The following is a 19,710-nucleotide window of genomic DNA, read 5'->3' as shown; positions in this document are numbered from 1 at the left end:
AATCTTACCTCTCTCAGGGAGGAATGACCCTGCTTTAAAAGTGTGGGGCTCCCCTTCATAACCCTATTAGTGGAGCTGGGAATGTCTGGGGAAGCTGGGACTTAATTTAAGCAAGAAGAACCCCCTCGACATTCCAGGGCGGTGGGTTCCATTTCTCTTTTTATCCCTGGCGAAGATTCTGGCACATAGCATGCACTCCAATGAATGCTTGCTGACCTGAAGAGGTAAGCTGTCAGAAAAAAATGGGCATAGTGTTTAAGAAAGAGTTCTTGCTCAGAAAATTAATTAAAGTCATCAGCATATGGATGGTAGGTGAAGGGTTGGTGGTGGATAAGCTGTCCCGGGATGATAATATAGAGTATAAATTTATAAAGGGCAGTGGAACGCTGGTTGGGGGACGGGGACAGGCTTTTAAAAGGCCATCAAAGGAAGACACTGAGAAGGAACAGAGTAGTGGCCTACAGTTGGAGGTGGGGGCGGTCCATGTCTCAAAAAGAAGAGGGAGTGACCTTAGCGGCAAATGTCACTGAGAGGTTGAGTAAAAAGAGACTGAACAGCGTCCTCTGGATCTGACCATTTTGAAGATCATTGGTGATCCACAAAAAGAAACTTTCATGGACTCGTGGAGCAGAGCCAGTGGGCAGAAAACTGGGGACTGGGCACTGAAGAAGTAGCTGTGATTTAGTTGATTGTATCAAGACTTTTACCTTGGAGAAGAGAAACAGGGCAGTAGGAAACACGAGTCTTGTAAGAGTAAGTTTTAAGCATATTTATGTGATAATATGGAGAGAATAAAAAGATACAAAAATAATGATTGATGGAACAACCTCAAAGAAAAGATGAGGGAATAGGATCAAGGTAGCAGATATTAGGAAAAACGAATATTCACTGAGCACCGTCTGTGTTCCAGGGATTATGGAATTATTTTCATATAATTCATGTCTTTCAAGCCTAACAACCCCACAAGTTCTGTATTTATTCCTCAGTTTACAGATGAGAAAGTTGACCTTGGCTCAGAGAGGTTAAGCAACTGGCTCAAAGCCACACAGCTAGTGAGATTAGAGTCAACATTCAAAAACCAGTTCTGTTTGCCACCTAGGTTCCTTCTTTTTTTTAGCATGTCACACTGTTTCAGCCTCTTCTTTGAGATGAATAAGATCGAAATAAAACAGGTAGAGCTGGAGATACGTTTGAGGAATGGGGGTAAAATTGAAGAAATTTGTGCTTGAAGGCCTATGGGTTTTTTTTGTTTAATTCAGATATCCATTCACTGAGAGCCTCTCTGCCCCCAATAAATTATGATAAAATTACCTCAGTATCATTCCAAACTTTGTGACAGTCTCAAAGCCTTCCAGGATTTTCACAGACTCCTGGGGCTGGCATTTCCCTGGGCTCCCCTGGGCCTCCATCACGGCTTTCACTGAATTGGCTCAGTTGAGGGATTTTCTTATGTCTTGTGGGCGCTGTGATGCCTATGTCTCGTTCTATAAAACAACATTCTCACTCAGCACTTGTATTTGCAGTGGACTCGACCCAGGGTTTTCATGGGGAGCAAAGGAGAGGTATTTATCCTACCAACACAAACAGCTTCCAACTTGACACACCTGACTCTAGTTCTTAAAAACCTTTGAGTTTTCCCCACTGGGATTTCTCACTGGCTTCATCACCCAAGGACGTCCTACTCTGGCCAACTTGTCGACTCCCCCCGTTTTTTCTTCTTTTATCTCTTTACTTCTTCTTTCCTGTGTTATCCTTGGGATGCTAGAATTTTCTCATTCTACTCTGCCAAACAACTGTCCCTACCTCCTACTCCCCTCTGCTGGTCTAAGCCTTCCTTTGCAAATCCAAGTTCATCAAGGTACTCTGCTGATTGGAAGGGCCTTCCATGCAATAAGATCCAGCTGCCTGGTTTTGATCGTATATCACCCTGTGTGCAATGTAGAAGTAAAGCCGTCTGCTGAGATGGGAGCTGGGCGGGTGGACAGCGGGAGCAAGAAAGGGTTTGGAAGGGGGTGAAAATGTCAAGTCACCTCTGCAGGGAAAGAGATGACAGAGGACTCAGCTGAAGCAGAAGTGGTTGGACTTCTCTCTCACAATCAGCAATCCAAGCAGAAACAAATGAAAAGATGGCTAGAGTTCCTTGGAGTTAGAAGTTTGCAGAGCGATGGCAGGATAAAGACAAAAACCCAAAGTTGTGTGACGTGCTGGTGAGACAGTTACTGATGGGATGAGCTGTGGGTGTGGGGTGGGGGACAGTGAGGAAGCAGGGCCAAGAGGCAAGAGAGAAAAAAAAAACGAGGTTTCAACAAGATAGAGAAACAAGCGTTGTGAGAGGAAGAACAAGACAGGGAGAAGGGAGTGGTCTGAAAGGGGTTCTGAAGTTAGGGCTTAGCAACTGGTTGGGCCTCCTGGCACTCTAGACCTTGAACCTGAAGGCCTACTGTGCTGGCACAGCCTCTGAGCAGCAGAACGTGGCCTCCCGGCTGTCCCATTTCTCCCTGAAAGCCATTAGGCTGGCAAAGCTGCAGGGATATTAGTGGCCCATCCGACTCACAGAAATGAGATGAGAAAGGCTGCTTAGAAAGTGCAAGTCCCCTTCCCCAAGGGGATTCAGCGTGGCTCCCTGCAGCACGGGTCTTCAAGGGGCTGTCCAGTCTAGGAAAACGCACAGTGGCACACAATCGCTGCTGTCTCTCTCTCTCCCACTTCTCTCCCTAGCATCCCCCTCTCTTCTGAGGGAACACTGTTCTGTCTTTCCTGCTGCTGCACGAATGGGGGGTGGGGGAGTGAGCCGTTCAATTTCAAGTCTACTTGAACCCAACTACATCTCCACTCCTGACATTCTCTTCAGTTCACATTTGTTCAGTTTTAGCATCTTGTGGTCCTGTCACTCATAAATTGCCTTCCTCATCTTCCTCCCCTCCCACAGTCTCTTCACATTTTTTTCTTTTTTTACATTTTCACTTACTGTTCTCCCAATCAAATGTCATCTGTCAACACTGTATTGGAAGCAGAGCAAGAAAGCCTGTCTTCCTGAGTATTCATTAAAGGTGAGCTGCGGTTTAGGTGTTCCATCTGCCATCGGTGAGCCATCTGTCATCGGTGCATCCTGAAGCAGCAGCTTTTCTGTCACCTTGTTTTCTCTGTAGCTTTTGCCACTAAGTCACTAATAGTTTGATACTGTGTACTATTATGCCTATGGCACCGTTAGGGGCCACTTTAGAGTTATAACAAATGTCCTTAGTCACGGGGCCATATGGAGACTTGGTGGGTGGCGCCACTCTCTGTAAAGCGTGAGGCATATTTGCAGTTGTCTTGCCCAGAAGAGAGAATCCCAAATCAGAGACATGTTTTGATAAAATACACTGGAACAGATTTTAAGCAGCTCCACCGTCCAACAGGAGTCTTCTTGTTCTCAATTGAATTTTATTTCTCCCACATGACATCGAACGTGACATTCGTGGGCAGAAGCTCCTGACACTATCTGCGTTCTCCTCGATAACCATCGTCTTATCCCGTAGTAGCCACATTTGATCCTGGCTCTCCCCAGAACCAGGAGACAGCTCTCACTCCAGAGTTGAGGGGATTTGTTGAGGAAACAGTGACAGTTTCCCATCAATATTTCACCACAAATCCACATACTTCTGTTGAATTCACAAGTGAACAACAAAGGACTTAGGACAAGCTCTTTATTTATCAGCCAATAAACTATAAACAATACTTGATGTGCCTCGTGGGACATCCTGCTCACCCTTCAAAGTGATGTCATCAGCTCATTAGGCAACCTGCTTTTCTATCACGTGGACCGAAATAGTCTGTGACTGTGAGCGGCTTGCAGGCAGGGCACATGTTTAGTAAGAAGTGGGCCTTCCGTGGCAGAAATGAGCGAATTCCAGGCTGAAGGGAGCTTACAAGGTCATCCACAAGGTCATCTACTTTAGGATTTACACAGATGGGTTCCTTGAAACATCAGGGCTCAATGAGATAGAGGTTAAAAAGTTGAGGGAGGACAGAGGGAGGGGTACAGGGGCTGTATCATCTCCAAATTAGTTTGGAAGATAATGTGAGCAACCAAGTTGTGAGTCACTTAAAGTACTTCTGAACCTGGTGAGTGACTAAGAGAAGTGATAAATGTGCGGTTGTGTGTTTCCGCTAGAGTGCTGTGTACTGGTTTGGGAAAGGCTGATCCAGCCCATTTTATTAATGATTCATTCTATCCAGGAGGAAAATGAGGCCAAAAGAAACATTTGCCTTATTAGTAGCACATCTGGGATTAGAATCTAGACTTCTCCTTACTGTGCATTTTCCACAGGGAGTCACCCCACAGCACCCTGCATCCGGGTAACAGGGAAAGAACCGAACGGATGAACCACTAGCACGAATCTGATGCCAAATGCTTGTTTTGAGCTTGGCATTTCAAAGAGCGATGCCGGGTGACGGTCAAGAGTGACCCCAAGCCTTCCCAGGCCTTTAGTGGAGGAACATATTTTCCCTCATGAACCATGCGGTTCCCAAATTTCTGATCCGTGTGAAGAGATGTCATGCTCTGCTTTATATTTTATTCATGTTATCCCAAGTCATCACTTCACCCTCCCCCCAAAAAAAATGAGGGCGGGGAGACAAACCGTTCTTACAGAAAGAGCCTTTATGGACAAATGCAAGGCCCTTTGCTGAAACCAGAGAAAAAATAAAATGCCAAGAAGAACAGCTAACCGTGCACGAACACTAGACAGAGAGGTGTGCGTGTGATGGAGTGGGGGTGTCTTCTGAATCATTTCCCTAAATTTAGCAATGCAGTTAGAAAAAAAAAGAAAAGAAAAGAAAAGAAAGAAAGCCTTTAAGATCTGCTTCCCAGAAATCCTGGTTGTTTTTTTTTTTTTTTTTTTTTTTTTAAATATGTGTCTTATGTAAGTCTGTGCCACAGGCCTGCAGAATAATTAGATGGGAAGGACACAGCCTTATTTCTAAAGAACCAAGAGAAATCCCACAGAATCTGAGATGATAAGAAACTTGGGAGAATCCAGCCTTGGTTTTTTCTCTCCATCCAGCTGTGACTGGTGCCACCAATTGAAAGTGATGTCCGTTCAGTGCCTCCCACCCAAACGTTGTGGGTGATTCTAAGATTTATCCATTTCTCCCTCCTGAATAGAGCTGTCGTGGTTGTCGTTCATCCTTTCCACAAGCCTTTCTCATTGTTCCTATTTGATTCCTAAAGGGGCATCTCGGGCCACCCACCCTCGTTCCCTGGGCATGTCACTGTCCCCTCCCATTGTCCTTTCTGCAGCCTCACCTGTGAATGGCTCCAGAAAGAGTCAGGGCTTCAGAGTTTTTAGAAATGCATTTTTCTGTTTTAAGACTCCATAAGGGTTCTCTGACCTTCCTCTTGGCAAGTGGTACAGAGTGTTGAGAATCGTGATGGTCAAGGCAGGATTGTGTTGTGTGCTACACAGGTGATGTCATTGAAAGCCGGTGACATTTACGTTGGAACCAATGTGCTGATGTTTTTCAGCTTCCTTCTGTCGGCCTCGACGACTGCTATGTGTGGGCTCAGCTTTGAGCCCACCGGTGAGGAGAGTGACAGTGGTCATGACGGCAAACTCCTCTCCAGCAGCCCCTTCAGGTCCTCTCCCTGTCTGCACCGTCTTCCAGCCCGCGCCTCTCACCTGGGCCTTCTTTGACAATATCTCCCCATAATAAAACCTCTTTCCCAATCTGCAATGCTATGTAATTCTCTTGTTTCCCCACTGAGCTGCTAGAGACAGTCATGAATCCAGGTAACTTGTGCTTGGGGAAAGAAGCTGATAAATTCTCAACAATCTGTCCGTAACTGATAATGACGTCATATATTACTGGCGTAGGATATTTCACATTTTAACATTAGGAGAGCGCTAATTCACGCAGCTACTGAAATGCCTACCATGTGCCAGGCCTTGTTCTAGGGATCAATTCAGACAAGGTTCCTGCTTATGCTCAGGCGGGAGAGACAGACAAGAAGCAAGCAAACAAACCAATAAAACTATTTGCAATAGTGGTTAAATTCTAGGGAGAAAATAAAGCCAGGTAGCATGACAGTGATTTGGTGAGCTAGAGTGAGCAGGGACGGCTTCATTGAGCAAATGCCATTTGAGCCTCAGCTGAAGGAAGAGAAGGAGCAAGATCTGGAGAAGGGGGTGCCAGGCAGAGGGACGAGCAAGCGTCGAGTTCCCGAGGTGGGAACAACTTGGCCGGGAACGGAGAAAAGGCCGTGGGGCTGTAGTGTGGTGAGTAAGGAGAAGGTAAGTCTAGAGAGGTAAGCTGGGGTGGGGTCAAGGGGCGCTATGTCACCCATGGTATAAAGCTTGGATTCTACATAATTGCAATGGGATGCCTTCGGCTTTAAGAAGGGAACTGACATGGTCTAAGTTAAGCCTTAAATGACCAGGCCCTAATGTAATAGAATGACTGTACCAGCAGAGGAGCTTTCAAGCCAGTGGAGGAAGAACTAAGATATGGTGTGTGAAGAGGTAGATGTGGGAAGTCCGGATTATAGGGGTGACTCTGCCCAAAACAGCTGCCCCCGCTACTTCACCTCATTGTGGTTTTCGCATAGGAAGTGATGGCCCTGGACGAATTGGTGCTCCCAGCTCTTTTCACGTCATAGCACACATAGAAACGGTAGTTGTGGGGCACACCTGGAAATAAACCAGGCCGCGCAGGCTGCCCCAACGGTCGGGGCACATATACACATGCAGGGAGGGCATTTCTAGACTAGAGGACGTGAAAGGTCCCTCTCAGTTATATTATTTTAAGATTTTGTGACATTTCCTCATGAGGCCCCTCAATTCCTACCACACAGGCAGTTGTCTGTTCTAACGAAAGGAAGGGCTATACCGTCTAGATGATGACCATGAGTAGGACCTGTCATTTCACCTTTCCCGAGCATCGGCATTCGTCCTAAATAATCATCATTGTCATGCTGAGCTTTCTGCAGCCAACCGTGCACACTTCCCACACACCCTGGGGCTCAAGTCCTCCTTTCCTGCCACGTGGTGGTCAGTCCTTTCCTGGAGTGGCCTGCCCAGCTCAGAGCTGGTGGTGCTTCAGAAGCTTCTGGCTTTCTAGATGGCGAATTTAGATTTCAAGCCAAGCGACGAGACAGTCACTCAGTAGATAAATGGCCACGGAGGTGGCGATGTTTATCATTTCCTTTCCTCTTTTCCATACTCCAAAGAAATTTCTTACAGAATAAAAAAGCAATAGCCATAGTCTGATGTGATAGGTAAGAAATGGCCACTGGAGGGCTCTGTCCCAGAGGATCAAAAATCACCCCACTGCAATAAGAGATAAGTGTATAAAGACAGCAAGACTCGCCTTCTACCCCTAGGACACGTTATTTGAGTCATATGTTCAATAAAGCAGATGTTTGAACATACCCATCCTGGTTTTCCTGTGTCCTTTGAGACCTGGCCCTTATTCCATCACCCCATCCTCCCACTCCCAACCTCACTTATTTCCTGTCTCACTCTAGACCATGTGTTCAACAGGATCCCTTGTGACCTTGACCTTCTGCTTTATCAGTTCTCAAATTCTCAACCATAGTAATTCACCGAACTCTCCAGCATTACCAGAGTTACAAAACCCCGACAACTGGGACTTGATTGTGAAAAGGCTAACCCTGTGGGTTTGTCTGGTTAACACTGGGCACCCCCTTGGTCACAGTCGCCTCCATAAGAATCCAGGCCTTTGCAGAACGCTGTTTTGTTGTTCCATGGAGGTGATTTTAATGGGGGGGAGAAAGTAGTAAGATTTGAGGAAATAAAAATGGGAACATGAAGCTCTTATATAACGTAGTTCAACTTATTCAACTAAGAAGCTAGTCTTTTTGCCTATATTTCCTTTTCTTCCTTCTATGTATTGTTGTCCTCCTATCATGTGCCTGACTTAATTAGCAGTTAAACATTTCTTCCTTCGTCCTCTCATTGAACACACACTAAAATCCTTTGCTTACGTGCCTTCTCCCTTTATAGACTATGAGCTTCTTTCAACACTGAAAATATTTCATTCCACCCTTGTTTGTGTGCTTCTGAAGAGACGTCCAATATCATTCTTATCATTCTTCCTCCATAGGTAAGATGATTCTTCTCCCCTCTGCCTTGTTTTAAGATTTTCTCTTTGTCAATCATTTTCTGCAGTGTGAATATATCTAGGTATAGGTTTTTGGTATTTATCCTGCTTGATTTTCTCTGAGCTGCTTGGCCCTCTGGTTTGGTGTCTGTCATTAGTTTTGGAAAACTTTCAGCCATTGTTAATTCAACTATTTCTTCTGTTCCTTTCTTTTTCTCCTTCTGATATTCCTGTTATATGTACTTTATACCTTTTATAATTGTCCCACAGTTCTTAGAAATTCTGTTCCATTTTTTTTTTCATTGTTTTTCTCTTTACTGTCAGTTTGGGAAGTTTCCATTGACATATCTTCAGACTCACTGGTTCTTTCCTTGGCCATGTCCAGTCTACTGATGAGGTCATCTAAGGCATTCTTCATTTCTTTTACAGTGCTTTTTATTTCTAGCATTTCTTTTTGATTATTTCTTGGAATTTCTATCTCTTTGCTTATATTACCCTTCTGCTCTTATATGCTGTCTACTTTTTCCATTAGAGTTCTTAACATATGAATCATAGATTTGTAAATCCCCATCTGATAACTCCAAAATCTCTGCCATATCTGAGTCTGATTTTGATGTTTGCTTTAGCTCTTCATGCCAGAAGCACAGGGGAATCTTTCTTCACTATTCACCCCCAAATGGTAGGGCTCCTAGAGATTAAAACTCATGCAAGTATGGGAACTGACCCCCTCAAAACTGGGGCCCCAAGAGTTCTATCTTTCAAGCTAGTCCATATTTGGTCTTCAGCAATTAGTTAATTACTCTTAAATGTCCCTAGCTGGTTCCTATAGCAGCTTCTGTTTCAGGCAAGCTGTGATTTTTTTGTATTCATCTGTCTTTCCAGTTTTCAGGGTGGCAGTTTCCTGTGACCTCTATTCTCTGATTGATCTAAGACGAGTAATTTTCAGTTTGTTCAGCTTTTCCCCCACTTGCTTTGAGGACAGAAGTGACAACTTCTAAACTCTTCCTATGTTAGACTGGCAGCTGTGGGCTTCCCATTGATCCTCGAAGCCCTTTATAATGACACAATACCAATATTCAAAAACTATTTGCTAGGTCAAAGCCTACAAGAACAGAAGAAAGGAAGTCTAAATGAAGGGCTTGTGTCAGCTGTACTGTGAAAGAAGGAACTTGACTCCTTGATCTTGAACTGAGATTATGTTGGTGTCCTTTTTATTTTTTTTTATTTTGGTGAGAATTAAATGGTTACCCAAATCTCTGACCTATGATCAGATCCCAGCCTCCCAACTTACTCCTTCCTCTGTCTTCGCCAGGTACCAGCTTTGGGGTTCTTATGACCCTACCCTGTAGAATTCCCACAGAGATTTTCTAAGCCCCAACTTGAATAAAAGGCCCATATCCTACTTTCATTCACCATGGACTTTTTGCATTCCCTTTCTCTCCATCTTAACATCTATTCCTATCTTCACTTAACTAGGTTATGTTTATTGAGCAGGTTAATAGTACTGGGTGCTGTGCTAAGTGTCTTTTGAAGATTATCCCATTCACTTCTCATAAAAAACTATGGGGTGGGTGAAATTTTTACTTTTGGAAGATATGGAGTTCTGGCTTAAACATGACAAATTGCCTAATTCACATAGCTAGCAGGTGGCAGTGTTAGATTTTTAAATCTCTTTTCTTTGTCCATTCTCTATGTATCCATCCATCCATCCATCCATCCATCCTACAAGCAAATACTGAGCACCTACGTTACAGGCACAGAAGTAGATGCCTTGCTGCGTATAAAGATTACATGTTCTTGCCCTCAAGAGTTATAATCCCCTACTTCTAGGAGTGAGTAGAAGATGATGAAGAGAGGACAGAAAGAAGAATAGAAAGGGTGGAAAGAGAGAGAAGCCATTTTATCCATAGATGTCTGTACAGCGCTTCCAGTACAAATCAGTTCTATTTCTCTCCTTCAGTAGTAGACTAATCTAAGACTTAGTCCTTTGGTGCTTGAGAATTTCAGCCCAAGTCAGAATACCAAGAAGATCTTCAAAAGGTGGTAATAAAAACACCTCCCCCAATGTGCTCCCCAACATAGTTAAAGGCAGAAAGGTCAAAAGTAGGAGGGATGTCTTAGCGCTATAACACCATTGCCACCTCCTCCTACCAGCCATATCACCAGGAAGACTCATCTGCCTCTGACCAACTCTAAAAAGTAGCCCCTGAAGCTATCACTGTGCATCCTGCCAGGACACACAGCCAACTTGAGACGGGGCAGACCAAATTAGAGAATTAAAGCCCTGCTTTGTGTGCTTAAGCAAGGGGCCAGTATTCTGTACTCTATTAGTATTCGTATAATATACATTAATACTAGTATAATATACATTAGTATTATGTACTCTAGTGTTCTACCTGATCTTAGCTCTTTAAAGCGTCACACGTGTCCAATTCTGTAGTTGCAATGATTTAGGTTTGGGAACCATCAAGAGATGATGATAAATGAGAGAATAGGTAGATGGACGAGAGAGAATAAATAAAACATGAGAGAAGAGCGAATCATGACACGTTAGGGTAGGAAGGAAACTTAGAGGTGATTTAGAGTCACACCCCTTCAATGCAGAAGGGTTGGGTGAGTCTAACAAGCTCTCATGAACTGTCAGGGCACTTTCACTGCATTCTCTGAAAGTGTGATCATAAGTAGTGTAGATAATAAGTAAGTATTATGCCGCTCTGAAAGTAAATAATAAATGTGATAATAAGTAAAAGCTGGCTCTCTGAGCGCTTACGCCCTCCAACCAGATGACACCCCAGGAAAAGTGTGTACCTTTCATTATCTTATAAACCATCTTGCTATTGCTTAAAAAACTGCAGACGAATGTAACAACTGTCGACGAGCTAAAAAATAACATTTGTCTATGAAAACACACATCATGGAGATTCCTGATATGACATTCATTTTATAAGCCCCAGTTGTAGTCTTTCTTCTTCTATCATCAATACAGAACTCACTTCCTGTATTTCTACCTACAGAGCTCTCCGCTTGTCCCAATGTCTTTCCCATTTCTTCCCCTATCTCTCTTTTCTCCGAAGACTTGGAGCAGACAGACCTTCTCTGGTGCACGTGAGCTGTTTAGAATTGAACTTGTCACTTAGCCTCTCTAAAATTCAGTTTTCTCTTGTGAAAAAATGGGAATACTAATAATAGCTGCTTTCTAGTTATGGCAAGGTTTAATGAGATAATAAACGGAAGGACCATAGCTCCATATTCAGACCATAATGAGAACATACTAGTTAGCAGTCGTATTTAGCCATTGTTGTTATTGCTATTGTTGTCATTTTTTTTTTAATTCATATTTCCTGTTCTCCCTGTTTCCTTTCTTTTTTCCTACCTCAGAAAGCCATTTCCGATTTCCACAGATTTCCTATGTAAGGCAGCCTCCTTTGTAAAGTTCAGAGGTTTGCTCGGGCATCAGCATGTTTTCAGCCCATAATTGGAAGTGTCCATGATGAAGAGGTAGATGTCATAATGTTGACTCAGGCTGGAAGGAACTGAGGCTCTTTTCCATTTTTTCTCATACAAGGTCTACACACAGCAGTTTCCAGTAAAAATTGTTGCCCGAGGACTGAGAGACACATTACTGCTGTCTTCTAGCCCAGACTCCTTGGAAGTTTGACCTTAACTAATACAAAGTTATTAGTTGACAAAGGCAATCTAATAGAGGGCTGGGAAGGCAGAGTCCCTCTGCTTTCCCCCACCTTAGATATGCATCCTCCATCTTCATTCTCTCTGGGGGCTCAGTTACCACCCGCTTCTGGGGTCATACCCAGAACAGAAGCAAGGAGGAATTAGAAACATTCCAGCCAAGCCCAGGTTCTCAGATAGCCCCAAGGGTACCTCTTGAAATATGTATGACCCTAGTCACTTAGAAATACATCTCATTAAAATGAAAATTTTTTTTTTTTTTTTAAAGGGAAATAATTCATAAAGATAAAAATAACTCAGCCTTGCCACAAATGTGCAAAAATAAATTCTGTACCTTCTCTGCCTGATTCAGGGAGAGAGGGATGAGGGGGAGAGAGAACATGAGAGAGAGAGAAAGAATATGAGAGAATATATTCTGGCTGAAGCTAAGTAAGAACAGAAACTTGACCAACCTACAGTGGTGCCCTCAGGCCCAGGGATCTGGGCAAGATTGCAGAGGGGAACTGAATATTTAAAAAAATCTGTTCCTTAGTTCAGAGCTCACCACATCATTCCCAGGGTGTTGTTTTGTTTCTAGACAATGGTGCCCCACAGGGTTTACCAATGCATCCAGCTCTAGTTCCTCTCCCTTCCCAACACCTTTCAATGCTGGGGCTCTGAAGGCAGAAAATAATAGATCTCGAAGGTCCTTTCTTTCTGTGTTTTCCCAGTACACAGCTCGGTGCAAGTTCTCCCTCTCACCTGACCTCAGTTTCTACTAGTCTCCCCGCCCCCATCACCTGCCCCAGCCTCACCCTCAGCTCCTGCTTCAGGGCCTTTGCATTGGCTGTTCCCTCTGCCCTCTAGGATGCCATTACTCCAGACCCTGAGAGCTGCCCAGGCAAATTGTGGTAGCACCTGTGACTACCTATGAAATCCTTTCAGATTATACCAAACAATAGCCGCACTTGGACTTTAGGAAACAGGAAGTGGAATCATGAGGACACACAATGCAATCTCAGCGTAGAGTGACATGTTCCCCTCTGCTTGTTCTACCCTGTGCATGGAACACAGCCAGCTGCCGGGCTGGGGATACAGAAAGTAGGGGCATCTCTTGCCTGCTCTGTACAGAACCCCGTTATTTCCCAATCCTTGTGTTCTGCGCCATAATATACCACGTTAGTAATTGTGAGTAACTATAGTAATGCATGGTTCTAAGAAGCAATTTGTGCAGAGTTGTAAATACATCGTTACTTCTTTACCAGTTACTGTGAGGCATCCTGTCAGGGCCCCATGTGCTTGCTCTGATTGCCCATCTGCCGTCCCCTTGTCAGCCCACCTGAGCTTGGGAAGTCTCCCAGCACCTGGCAGGTGAGGTAGAAAGCATGCCCCGAGGAGCTGGGAGGCGGAGAGAGTGCGTTCCATGCACCTTGAAGGAGCACTAGGAGGCAAGGCAGGCAGCACCCATGGTCTGGATCCAGCATCACAGGAGAAGCTCGAACCCCAGCTCCTCCCCTGGTCAGATCTGTACGCTTAGGAGAGCGTGTGAATGTGTGGTCAAGCTTCGCCTCTGTCATCTCTGAAGTAAGACAGCATTGGTCTCTGTTTATTTCAGGGAGTCTTAATAAGGCAAATGGCTAATAATATTTATTGAGTGCATACAATGTACCAGGCACTGGTGAAAGTGTGTGTGTGTGTATGTGTGTGTACACAAGTATATATGTGTATATGCATATATGTACAGAAATCAGTATGTATATGGGATACATATATAAATATTTATACATACATATACCATATTTCCTCGAAAATGAAACCTAGCGAAAATTAATATAAGACCCGGTATTATATTATATTATATTATATTATATTATATTATATTATATTATATTATATTAATTTATTATATTATATTTATTATATTATATTATATTATATTAATTATATTATATTATATTATATTATATTTATTATATTATATTATATGACCCGGTCTTATGTTATAGTAAAATAAGACCGGGTCTTATACTAATTTTTGCTCCAAAAGACGCATTAGAGCTAATTGTCCAGCGAGGTCTTATTTTCGGGGAAACATGGTAATAAAGTGCGCAAAGTTTAATGAATTTTCACATATCTATTTATTAGTGAAACCACTGTCCAGATCAAAATATAGAACCATATCAGCACTCTTCCAATCAATAATCTACAAAGGTAACTGCTATTTGACCTCTGTCAAAATAGATTAGTTATACTTGTTCTTGACTTTCATATAAATGGACTCATACAAGATGCATTCTTTCTTTTTTCCTGAAAAGTGTTTCTTTTCATGAAACACTAGGTCTGAGATTCATCCATGTTGCATGTAGCAATGATATGTTACTCTTGTGCACTGTATTATTACATGAATACGCTTTATTTATCCATTTTGTTGTTGATGTCCCTTTGAATTGTTTCTGGATATTACAATTGTGCATGAAGCTGCTACAAATATTATTGTGCAAGTCTTTGGGGACATGTTTTTATTTCTTTTGAACATATATCCAGGATGGAAGGTTCTGGATCTTGGATTTCTATGTTTACCTTTAGTAGAGACAAACAAGTGTTTTCCCAGGATGATTATATAAATACCGAGGGTGCCAAAAAAAATGTATAGACATTTTAAGAAAGGAAAAAACTGTATTAAAATTGTAATATTCAATATACACTGATAACAAAAGATGAATACACGTCATGTGTATACATTTTTTTTGGCAACCCCAGTGTAATATAATCTTTACTCACCAACAGTATATGAGAGTGCCAGTTGCTTTGTAGTCTCACTAACACTTGGTATTACCAGTCTTCTTAATTTTAGCCATTCTGGTAGGGGTACAGTAGTATTTCATTGCGGCTTTAATTTACATTTCCCTGATGATTTACAGTGCTGACCAACTTTTCATATGTTACTGGCCAATTGGATAACCTCTTTTTGAAATTTAGGTCTTTTGCCTTTTAAATGTTGTTGCTTGTGTTGTCTTCTGGTTTGTAAGAGTTCTTGATATATTCTAGATATGAGTCTGTTGTCAGATACATGCATACATTCACATATATCTTGCAAATATCTTCTCCCTGTATCTTGACTTTTCATTCTGTCAATAGTTCTTAATTTTAAAAAAGTCCAATTAATAGCTCCATTCTTTTATGGTTACTGATTTTTGTGTCCTTTCTAAGAATATTTGTCTACCCCAAGGGTTGTGATGATGTCCTTTCTTCTAGAAATTTTATTGTTTTACATTTTATGTTTACATCTATGATTCATCTTAAATTAATTTTTATGTATGTGCAAGGTGAAGGGAGACAGTTCCTTCCTTCCTTCCTTCCTTCCTTCCTTCCTTCCTTCCTTCCTTCCTTCCTTCCTTCCTTCCCTCCCTCCCTCCCTCCCTCCCTCCCTCCCTCCCTCCCTCCCTCCTTCCTTTCTTTTGCCCATATTGACATCCAGTTGATCCAATGCCATTATTAAAAGGACCGTTGTTTCCCCCAATGACTTGTCATAGCATCTTCGTCACAATCAAATGGTGATGCCTGCGTAGGCCTATTCTATTCTATTTCCCGTTGTTCTACTTATTCTTTCACCAATACCACGTTGTGTTTATGTTTATATCACTGTAGCTTTAAAATAGGTCCTTGAACTTTGTTTAAGATTTTCTTTGCTCTTCTAGATTCTACATATTTCCATACAAATTATAAAATTAGTTTATCAAGTGCTACAAAAAACCCCTGACAATTTAGTTGGAATTACACGTAATACACAGATCATCTGGAGACAAATTGACATCTTAATGCCACTGACTATTCCAGTCCATGAATGTGGCATGTCTACTTATTTCAATATTCTTTCATTTCTTTCAGCGACGCCTTATCTTTTCAGTGCCTGCGTTTTAAGTGCTATACTTAATTTCCTGAACAACCCTTAGGGACTCTTACTATCCTCGTTCTTACAGACAAGGAAACTGAGTCTCTAAGAGGTGAAATGACTTGCCCAGGGTCACGTTGCTGGGGAGTGGCTGTGTGGATAAAGGATTGTTATGCAGGGACAAGAGCTTTGGTGACGTATAGATTGTAAAGTGCTGCCTAAATGTCTGCTATGGTTACGGCTATGTTTTCCTGAGCCCGTGGGCCCCAGTGCTGTCACGTGACATTCAGAGCTTTACACTCCTGTGAGCCCAGAGGCCTTGACATTTGGCTTGCTTAGTTGTCCTCTGAACTTTACTTTGAATTCCCACTTGGGAAGACAATTTGGTAGCCTAAGAAAAACTGTTGGTGCCAGGACTGTTTCTCCCATGCCTTTGGTCTGGCATGGTCTTCGATACATAGTCTGTGCAGTAGATATTTGTTGAAATAATGGTTCAGTCATGATAGGGAATTTTCTTAGGATCCGTCATACTTTCTCAGAATCAGTCCTTTGCGTGCAAAGACCAGCATGGCAAATGGCACTATTTCATCTTTTCTTATGGCCGAATCGTATTCCATTGTGTACATGCATCACATCTTCTTTATCCAATCAGCTATCGAAGGACACTTTGGTTGTTTCCATGCACACGTGAAACCTATGTAACTTTACCAACAATTGTCACCCCAATTAACTTTAATTCGAAATAAAAAAGATCAGCATGGCATAGCAGACACTTTGGGATCAGTAGCTTAAATCCAAACTAAATTGTCCATGCCAAGTTTAGAGGGGAGTTAGAGCAGAGAGTGTGGTCAGATGAGTAACCCTCCTCTCCTGGAAGATTCCCCTTCTTGGACGTCTTTTTTGTTACTGCAATGCCCTGTTTCTGTCTTAGCCGTCCTATTTAATCAGTAGCTATGCAGTTTACTAAACACTAGATCAAGAATCAGGAGGGAAATTATTTCAGGTCTTTGAATTAAAGACTGCTTTCTATGTTGTGAAAATGTCCAAAACATGCAATTATGGATGACAATTTGCTTCAGAAAAATGTGCCATAAAACTCAATGCTAGTGGCTCATGGGAAGGACTCTTCATGTACATTTTCAAGAGGGTAGAGGGGTCAGGGTTTGAAATTAAAAAAAAAAAAGAAAAGAAAATTCCACCTAATCTCCATTCCTATAAAACTGGAAGTGCAAAGTGCAATACATATGATCTCTTCCCATCCTGCCAAACTCATGCCATCGAAGCAAGGAAAAGATATGTAACAGTTGTCATGGTGATTTTCATTGCCACTTACCCGTGGATTGACCATGTAGAACCTGAGGCAGGAAACGTCTAAGATTTTCAGGGAAGAAGTCATCTCTGCAATGCTGGTGTATGTATGCACAGGTGTGTGTTTTTCTGACCATGCTTGTGACCTGTAGACACCCCAAAATCATGAGCTATAATTACCTTATACATTCTCACTGGCAATCTGGGGCACTGATGCTTACTAAAATGGACAAAATAATGTCTAATGACGGGAATAGAAGAGAATCAAAGGAATGTAGGAAAAACTTTGTATAATTAAAAAGACAGCAAGGCAAAAAAAATCTAAACATAAAGAAACAGCAAGACTATACTTTCAGGGATCAATCATCTTTATAGTTTGTTACCAGAGAAGTTTCTCTGAACGTGAAGAAACAATAAGACTCTTTAATTTAGAAATTTTATTCATGAGAAAACTCTGTTTTAAGTATCAAATACCAGCTTTTTTATGCTTTTCTCATTCAAGAGAACACCAAGAAGTATAAGGAAAATGTATTTATTTGTGAATAGGTTATGTTCTGAGGATACAGCAATCCTAACAGCATCCTCTCTGAATTTTTCTCACTGGCCCTCTGAAATTAATAACTTTTATCTTTTTTTAATAGTAATAATTTTTATCATATTTTGTTGACCAAGAGAAGCATAGAAGAGGATAATTATATTAAAAGTAATAGCAGTTGATAATACACCTTGAATTTTTTATTATTTATTTATTTATTTTAATTAAAGTTTATTGGAGTTACAAAAGTTAGTAAAGTTACATAGATTTCAGGTGTACAATTCTGTATTACATCATCTATAATCCCATTGTGTGTTCACCACCCAGAGTCAGTTCTCCTCACCTTGAATTTATACAAGGATTTTCTTATATCAAATGCAGCATGTTCCTCCTATATCTTCACATTAATATTCACATAAAATTTAGGTGATTTCTGGGATTGGGTTCAAATAAATCAACTGACAACATTATACATAGTTTCTCTGGATGAAATGGGTCAAATAATTCCCAATTCCCTCTTCAAACCTTTTTCAAATCGGCTATACTTTTCTCCACTATTACGTTTTTTTCCTTGTTTATCCTCTAATATATGAAATTAGTATACATGTCCTTTCATATGTATTTCCTTTATTACTGCCTGAAATTAGTAAATGTCTGGTGAACAACAAAACTGAAGTGTACTGCTGGCATTTAAGGTAGTTTTGAGTATTACAAATATTTAAACAAGTTAAATTACAGCTTTAGGGCCCATTTAATTTATTGAAACTTGAAGAATGCAATATAATCACCCAATTTTATTCTTGTTTCATTGGCTCTTGTTTCATTTCTGATGGTGACCCTAAGAGTTATTTATAAAGTCTAGGATTCAAAATATGTGTTCTTTATGTACGTACCTTTAAAATCGTTCCTCAAGTAGAAGTTATACAGATATGCAAATTATAAAGAAAAACTGTCTGACAGCATCTGGGAGACTCAAGGGATGAGCATACATTTGAGAATGCTATATTGCAGGATTTAGATTATTTTAAGAAACCATTCAACATGCAAAAGTTGAAGGATGTGAACTCTGAATTAAAGAGGAAAAAAGTTACAAAGGGACACTAAGCTGAGAATCATAAAATGAGATTAAAAGTGGATATAAGAAGTTTGCAAGAAAATTGCAATACAAATATTACAAATTTAAATTTTATTATGATAGACATAAAGAGCAGAATTGACATTGTAGAGAATTGAAACAGTGGGAAAAATTGGGAAGGTCTTCAGAATTCAGATTAAATGGACAAATATAGGAACATGCTAACCAAGGTGATATATACAAATGGTAGAAAACAGAGCTCAGTAGATGGGTATAATAGATATTTTTGGACAAAATATCTGAGTAAGTAGAACCAATGTAATTGTCCAAAGTATAGGAGGAAAGAAAAAGGACCTCTGTTTGCTTTCAGGCTTTAGGCAAAATTAGTAACTTTAAGAGGAAACCCATACCAAGCTATAGCCTGATCAAATTGTCTTTAATTAAAAATAATTCTATGGGCATCAACAAACAGACTAACAGCAAAGAAAAAATTTTTTTTAATGGGCTAGGGTTACATTTTCAGCAATGGTAGACTAGATTGTTTTCTCTCCTGATACGAACAAGGAAATCTAGAAAATTTCACCGGTTTGAAAGCACTATAGCTTCCAAAGCAGTGAGAATTTGTGGGGCTAAGGACCTCGGAGAAAAAGGAAACAAAAGGAAAATGCCCAGAGTTTCATGTACCTCTGAAGATAGCTGTCAAGTTCAACAGCAGCTGCTAAAACAACAAAAAGCTGAGCAGGCTTTAGACCCATTGGGCTACAAGACAAACATTGGATTTGGAACTCAACTGGGGGGGCAGGGCCAGGTTTTCAGGGCTCTGAAAACCTGTGGGGCCCTGAGGGGTTATACCCTAGGAATAAGAGTGAATTAGGAATAGATCTGCCCCCACAGGGGGAGAAAGCTAGCTTGGCCTCATCTAACTATCTGGTGGCAGTAAGTGATCTGGGATTTCTAGTCCCTCCACCCTAGTGGCCCATGAAAAGAAAACAAATTGTCTCTGAAGGAAGACAATATCATCCAGAGCCTCAACTATCTATGCAAGTTTTCATTAACAATAGCACTTGGTCAAATACAACCAATTGTGTGAAAACACAAGATCTGACTGAAAACCAAGAGACAATAAAAACA

General features: G+C 41.3%; 1 long non-coding RNA gene and 1 pseudogene across 1 annotated transcript in view; both read left to right on the top strand.

Moving 5' to 3' along the window:
* Window positions 1-19,710, top strand: part of LOC141569336 (uncharacterized) — a 105,163-nt gene that overhangs the window by 12,728 nt on the left and 72,725 nt on the right. The window lies entirely within an intron of this gene.
* On the top strand, window positions 17,310-17,402 carry LOC148756618 (small nucleolar RNA U3; annotated as a pseudogene).

The sequence above is a fragment of the Rhinolophus sinicus genome, chromosome 11 (genome assembly GCF_057876585.1).
Source record: "Rhinolophus sinicus isolate RSI-liver-muscle chromosome 11, RSI-T2T, whole genome shotgun sequence".
Taxonomy (NCBI): Eukaryota; Metazoa; Chordata; class Mammalia; order Chiroptera; family Rhinolophidae; genus Rhinolophus; species Rhinolophus sinicus.
This window is presented reverse-complemented; position numbering and strand designations above follow the sequence as displayed.